A 7,352-nucleotide genomic window follows, 5' to 3' on the forward strand; every position below is an offset into this window, starting at 1 on the left:
GAGACACAGGATCCCAAGCAGGCTCCAGGCTCTGATCTGTCAGCACAGAGCCCGACGCCGGGCCCGAACTCACAAACCGGGAGATCATGACCTGAGCCGAAGTCGGACGCTCAACCGACTGAGCCACCCAGGCACCCTGGAAATGTTTCTTTTTATTGAACAAGTCTTTGTCAAGTGCTGGCCAAGCAGGCAGCTGTTGGGATGTTCTGTGGGGGTGGGTGAGCCCCACTTAGATCTGGGGGGCCTGGAGAAGCAGCAGAGGGCTCTTGGGTCAGGGCTGCCATGGTCATGGAGGTGACAGACAGAGAGGAGATGGGTCCAACTGGAGAGAGAGCAGGCCTGGGGGCTGCTGGATGACAGTGTTGAGGAGAAGGGGGCACTGAGGAATGTACACAATGAGACTTTCATTTGAGGCTCCCTTAGCATGCTGGCCACGGCATGACTCCCATGGCACCTCCATGGCTCATATTCATCTGTCTCCGCTCTGGGCCATAAGATGGGCAGAGACCCAGCCTGAGCCTTTTTTTGTGCCCCTAACAACAACAACAGCAACGACAACAGCAGCCACAACAAAACAAGGCCTGGTCACAGGGGGGCATGGAGGGCAGAGAGGTGAGTAGGTGGCAGAGAAGGAAGGGTCAAGAGGTCAAGGACGCTGCCCTATTTAGGATCCCCTGAAAGCCAAGGGTGACACCAGTAGAACCGTTAAAAAATTCCGAAAGATGTTTTGGTTCTTGTGTTTGTTAGTTTCATTCATAGCTGTCACTTTCTTGGTGTCTGTTAGTGGTACTACCCTCAAGACCCAAACAGGCATTGTGGGTTTCTTTCTGAGTCGGCCGGAAGGAGAGATGTTGTGATGCTGCATACTAGGCTGATGAGCAGATGGTGGCAGGTGGGAAAGAGAAAGTGCCATCAAGGGCCCCAGGAGCTGTAGGAGCCAAGATGGGGGATGGATGGGAAGCCCGAGAGATGGCCCTGGGGCTCCAGTCAGCAGAAAGCTTTAAGTTCCATCTTAGCTGTCCCATTCCTGCTTTATGGGTGGTTCTTCAAAATGTTAATGATGGAGGGACCACAGCCTCTCCTTTGTTCCGGTTTTGGAGGTCCCGTCGAATATAGTGCTTCTTTGTAAGAGCTCTCCCTAATGCCAGGATCTCTGGAGGCCATCCTCATACCCTGTTTGCTCTCTGAGGCCCAGCCCTCACCTCCATTCCCACTATAGCTGAAAGTCATTTCTTATCATTGCTTCTCCTTAGTGTGGACATACAAATACATGGTGCATTTATTTACTTTAGAAAGGGCAGGACCATGCCTATTTCTCTTCTGTTTCCCATGCGACCTGAAGGGCTGTATGTAGCATATTCTAACGTTTGGGCTGATTGGTTGGGGGCTGTGATCTGTGAGGTCCTTTCTGGCTCTGCTGGCTTTGCTGTTGTTGAGGGCGTTGTGTTCCAGTGGCCAGAGCATGAGGCTGGGAGTCAGGAGTCCTGGGTCCTAGCTTGGCTCAGGGGATTAGGTGATGACTTTGGTTATGTCCCCTCATCTTTCTGGGGTATTAGGGATTTGCTTCAGTGCCTCTTCTGTGGACCTGTTCTTCCAACGGACCTGGACTGCTGCAGTGCCTGCCCCAGGAAGGGTGGGGAACAAGAGGCTGCAATGCCATGGTAACCCCCAAACAATCTATGGGCAAAGTTGCTAAGCTTAAGAACATTTTCCTTAGCCTTGCCAGGAAAATAGATCTTGGGAGAGCTCACTTTTCTATTCCCAGGGGAATTAGAAACTCAGGGATCTCCAGGGGGTGAGGTGGGGTGAGGAGTGGGGCTGAGCGTTGATCTTGGAGGATGACTTTGGGAGTCATGACTGAATAATCAGACAAAGCTCTAAGAGATAACTGGAATTCAATTAGAGGAAAGTTTAATATCCATGAGAATTGTGCAGTCCTAAGGCATGAGAAGCACGTGAAAAGAATGGGGGATTCTTTATTTTTTTTAAGGATTTTATTTTTTTAAGGTGCCTGGGTGGCTCAGTGGGTTGAGTGTCTGACTTAGGCTCAGGTAATGATCTCACGGTTGGTGGGCTTGAGCCCCGCATCGGGCTCTGTGCTGACAGCTCAGAGCCTGGAGCCTGCTTCGGATTTTGTGTCTCCCTCTGTCTCTGCCCCTCCTCTGCCTACACTCTGTCTGTCTCTCTCTGTCTCAAAAAAAATATATTAAAAAAAAAATTTAAAAATTAAAAAAAATATTTTATTTTTTTAAGTAATTCCTACACCGAATGTGGGGCTCAAACTCATGACCCTGAGATCAAGAGTTGCACGCTCCACCAGCTGAGACAGCCAGGTACCCCTAGGATTCTTTAGAGTTAGATGGAAACATATATATAGTTACATACCTTAAGGGTCAAATAAATGCAAAATCAAATGTGGGCCCTGGATAGGGGCTGTGGACTGGACTCTGGTTTGAAAACTAGTAATCAATTACCAGTATTTGAGGGAGTGGTCTCCCACCAATGAGGATCCAGTCAGCATCTGCCCCAAAGTTTTCATTGATGAACAACCTTAGTTAAAAAGAAGGAAATCATCTCTATCGTGGATAGACATTTTAGTAGTCCAGGGAAAACATGAAATTCAGCACACGAATGCTTAAGGGAATCAAAACTGTAGTTTTAATTTTTTCAAGTTAAAGGAATTTGTGTGTATATTATTGTCTTAGCTGTTTGGGCTGCTATAACAGAATACCATAGAGTAGGTGGCTTATAAACAACAGAAATTTATGACTCACAGTTCTGGAGGTGGGGAAGTCCAAGATCAAGTTGCTACAGAGTTGGGGTGTGTGAGAGCCTAGTTCCTGGTTCCTAGATATCTGCCTGTCTTCTCACTGTGTCCTCACATGGCAGAAAGGGCAAGAGAGTTCTCTGGGGTTACTTATAAGGGTACTAATCTCACTTATGAGGACTCCACCATCATGACCTGACCATGTCTCAAAGGCCCCTCCTAAATGCCTTCACACTGAGGGTTAGGATTTCAATATAGGAATTTGGGGGGGACACTAACATTCATTCCATAGTGAGGATATTTCATGTACATGTGGTTTTAAGGAGAATTTGGCTATGACAATAATAGATCACTAACATTCCACTTTTATGTTTGTACTTGAATAATTGATTGAGATTTGAAGTTGAAATCTCTCTAAATTTACATATAGTTTGGAAATTTATGAGAACATAAGCTTGACTGCTTTTTGCATGCCGAATTTATTAACTTTTCTGAGAGTCACTTTAGTACTTGGGAAGGTGTGTCAGATGAAGTACTTAAAGAAGAATGGAATGTATTAAATTTATAAATGCTGCTTAAAATGTTAAAGAAGTTTAATTAACTAAGTGTATAAATGGGACCAAACATTAATCAAAAGCCCTCTTGAAGTGATTGTTAATATTTGCTAGACTTATAAATAGGACAATAAGCTTCCTAAGCCAATTTTAAAAGCTGAAGGAAGAGCAATACATTTCTGAATCTCTATTTTAAATAAATCAAATACTCATTTGAGTATTTGAGCAGACCCAAGTAGAGCTATGCGTGGTCTCTTCTGTGCCCCAAAGCCACCCTCAAGGAATTAAAAAAAAAAAAAACGTTCCTCTAAGCAGTGAATGGGTGTTCAGTGATGCCGGAGGGAGCACAGTGAGTGGAAGGGGAGAAAGGGAAATAAAATTTCAGTGTCATTGGGATTGTCTCGTTCCTAGGGTCAGTCTAGTTGGTTTATTCCACTCAATGCCAAATTGCTCATCTCACAGGGAGAGACTGTAATTAAGTGTATGCTCACTGTGTGCGGGGTCAGAATAGCTGACGAGGGTGTTTGGCAACTAAGTGAAGTCCTGGTGGCTTTGGGTTCCTCCGCTGCCCCTCTCAGCAAGCCCTTCTAGATGCAGGTCCCCTGCTCTTCTACCTGTCAGTTATTCCTCAAACCATTTCCCCTGAGCAAGAATAAGGACGTTTGCAGGAGAGACCAAGATTTTGTTTTCCAGAAGGGTTTGCTGCTGAGGGCCAGTGGAATGTGCATCAGTCAGAATGCTTATTTGCACCTCATAGAAGCCAGCTGTAGCTAATTTAAGCAGAAACAGAGCTTAAAGAACCACATATAGAACCACTGGGAAGGTAGGAGAATTCAACTCAGAAGTGACGTTGGCCAGAACCACAAAGACACGCCATAGAAAAAGTTGGGTGAGAGGCGCTTGGCTGGCTCAGTCAGAAGAGCATGTGATTCTTGATCTCAGGGTTGTGAGTTCCGGTCCCAAGTTGAGTGTAGAGACTACTTAATAAAAAAAAAAAAAAAAAAAAAAAAAGCAACACACAAAAAAACCCAGTTGCATGAGAATGCTGCAGCCACCACTGAGCCTACCATGACACAGCTTGAGCCCCTGGTGGTGGATGCCTTACCTGGTATTGCTGCCACAGGTGGTCCTAGAATGATATCCCGCCGTCCTGCCTCTTGGCATGGCCAGAGCCTGACCCAAGGTCTCAGGTGGATGCATCTGGTTCTCCAAGCGTATATCATATGCTTGTGTCCATACTGCAGGGAAGGCTGGGAATGAGAATCTGTGACATTTCTAGCTTCTGGGGTGGAAGATGGGCTCTGACTTCCTCTGAGATTCATGGCAGTGGTGTCTGGAAGCCAGTTTACAGGAATCAATTGTTAGAATTTCAGGGACTTGTGAGCTGGTTGTTAAACACAGCCACTATTAAAAAACAAATTACAGTAGCTGTAGTTTCCCCTATTTTTCCTGCAAATTACAACTAAAGCCCCTGGTCATTGTATATGAAAGAAACACCCTAAGGAGACCAGAAGGCAGACCAGCTAGGGACCTAGAGACCAAACACATCAGTGATTTCCTTGGGATTTCTTTTTGCCTCATCTTTCCCAAATATGGAGCTGTAAAAGAGCTGGCAACCCAGAAATTGCCCGCGGGTACAGACAAAAAAGCTCTAACAAAAGTCTGCTCTCTAACCAATGGTCAGGAAAGGAGCAACACAGCGAGATAGAAAACGTCTAAACAATAACTGCCAAACACCAGAGAAAACTGCAGCCCCATACCCACTCATGCCAACAAAGGTTAAGTGGGGAGCCTACATTTCCAACCTTGAGAGACCTCCACACCTTGCTGGGGTAGTGTCATAGAAGGCCAACTAGGGGACCTATACTTCCATCTCTATCTACCAGTAAGGAGGCACAGTCTCCCACATCCCCTGAGGTGGAGGCAGAGGAGGGCCCGGTGGAGAGTCAGAATCATTGCCCAGCAGTAGGAGACAGAGAAGATTATTATGTAATGATGATAAAAAGTCAATCCATTAAGTAAACTTCAACAACCAAGCTATGAAATATGCAAAGTAAAAACTTATTGAACTGAAAGGAGAAACAGACAAATCACAATTATAGCTGGAGATGTTAACAATCCTCTCAACGGTTGATAGAACAATTGATAGAAAACTAGCAAGGATATAGAACTCAACAACACCATTGGCCAACAGGACCAGACTGACATTTATAGAATGGTAACCCAACAACATTAGAATATATATACTCTTTTCTTTTTTTAAAAAGTTTATTTTGAGAGAGAAAGCAGGCACGTGGGGGAGGGGCGGAGAGAGAGAATCTCAAGTGGGGTTTGAACCCATGAACTGCGAGATCATGACCTAAGCTGGAATCTGACCTGAGTCAGATGCTTAATGGACTGAGCCACCTAGGTGCCCCTGTATTTGAAATTGAAATCATCAGTGTTTGTTCTCTGACCATGGTGGAATTGAACTAGAAAATCAATAACAGGAAAATTTACAAATGCCTGGAAACTAAACAATACACTTAAGAAAGAAGTAAAAAATAACCCAAATACATGGAGGGACATACTATGTTCATGGACTGGAAGACTCAGCATTGCAAAGATGTCAACTGCCCCTAAACTGATATACAGTTTTAATGTAATTTCTATTTATTAAAATTTTTTAAATGTTTATTTATTTTGAGAGAGAGAGAGAGAGAGAGAGACCGAGTGTGAGTGAGGGAGGGACAGAGAGAGAGAGAGGGAGAAGCAGGCTCCAGGCTCTGAGCTGTCAGCACAGAGCCTGGCATGAGGCTTGAACCCATGAACTGTGAGATCATGCATGACCTGAACCGAAGTTGGATGCCTAACCGAATGAGCCACCCAGGTGCCCCTTTAATGAAATTTTTATTAAAATCGAAGCAATATGTTTTTTTGTAGATATGTACAAGATTATGCTAAAATTTGCATAGAAAAGTGTATGAACTAATAGCTAAAACAATGTTGAAAAAGTGGAATAAAATGGGATGAATCAGTCTCTCTGATTTCAAGACTTATTATATTGCTACAGTAATCAAGACTGTGTGGTATTGGTGGAGGGATAGACACACAGATTAATGGAGCAGAATGGAGACGTTAGTTCTAGATCCACACAAATATGTACAAGTGATTTTTGACAAAAAATGCAAAAGCAATTCAACGGAGGAAAAATAGCCCTTCTAATAAATGGTGATGGAGGATTTGGACATCCAGAGGTGAAAATATGAACTCTGACCTTTGATAAAACTTAACTCAAAATAAGCCACAGACTTAAATGTAAAAGTCAAAACTATAAAATTTTTAGGAAAAAAAAAACAGGAGAAAATCTTTAGGATATAAGGCTAATCAGAGTTCTTAGACTTGGCAATAAAAGCATGACCCATAATAGGAATAATTGATAAACTGGACTTCATCAAAAACTTTCAATTTTACTCTGCAAAAGACCCCAAGAGGATGAAGAGATAAGTTACAGGGTAGGATAGAATATTTGCAAACCACATGTCTGACAAAGGACTAGTATCTAGAATAGATTAAGAATTTCTAAAACAACTGCAAAAAACCAAGTAATCCAATTTGAAACATAGGCAAAGCACATGAAGAAACACTTCACCGAAGAGGATATATAGGTAGCAAATAAGCACATGAAAGATGCTCAATCTGGGGCTGCTGGGTGGCTCAGGTGGATAAGCGTCCGACTTCAGCTCAGGTCATGATCTCACGGTTGGTGGGTTCGAGCCCTGCATGGGGCTTTGTGTTGACAGCTCAGAGCCTGGAGCCTGCTTCCGATTCTGTGTCTCCCTCTCTCTCTGCCCTTCCCCCACCCATGCTCTGTATCTCTCTTTCAAAAATAAAATAAACATTAATAAGATGCTCAACCTTGGGGTGCCTGGGTGGCTCAGTCGGTTGAGTGTCTGACTTCAGCTCAGGTCATGATCTCGCCGTTCCTGAGTTCGAGCCCCACATTGGGCTCTGTGTTGACAGCTCAGAGCCTGGAGCCTGCTTCAGATTCT

The sequence above is a fragment of the Panthera leo genome, chromosome C1 (genome assembly GCF_018350215.1).
Source record: "Panthera leo isolate Ple1 chromosome C1, P.leo_Ple1_pat1.1, whole genome shotgun sequence".
NCBI classification, from domain to species: domain Eukaryota; kingdom Metazoa; phylum Chordata; class Mammalia; order Carnivora; family Felidae; genus Panthera; species Panthera leo.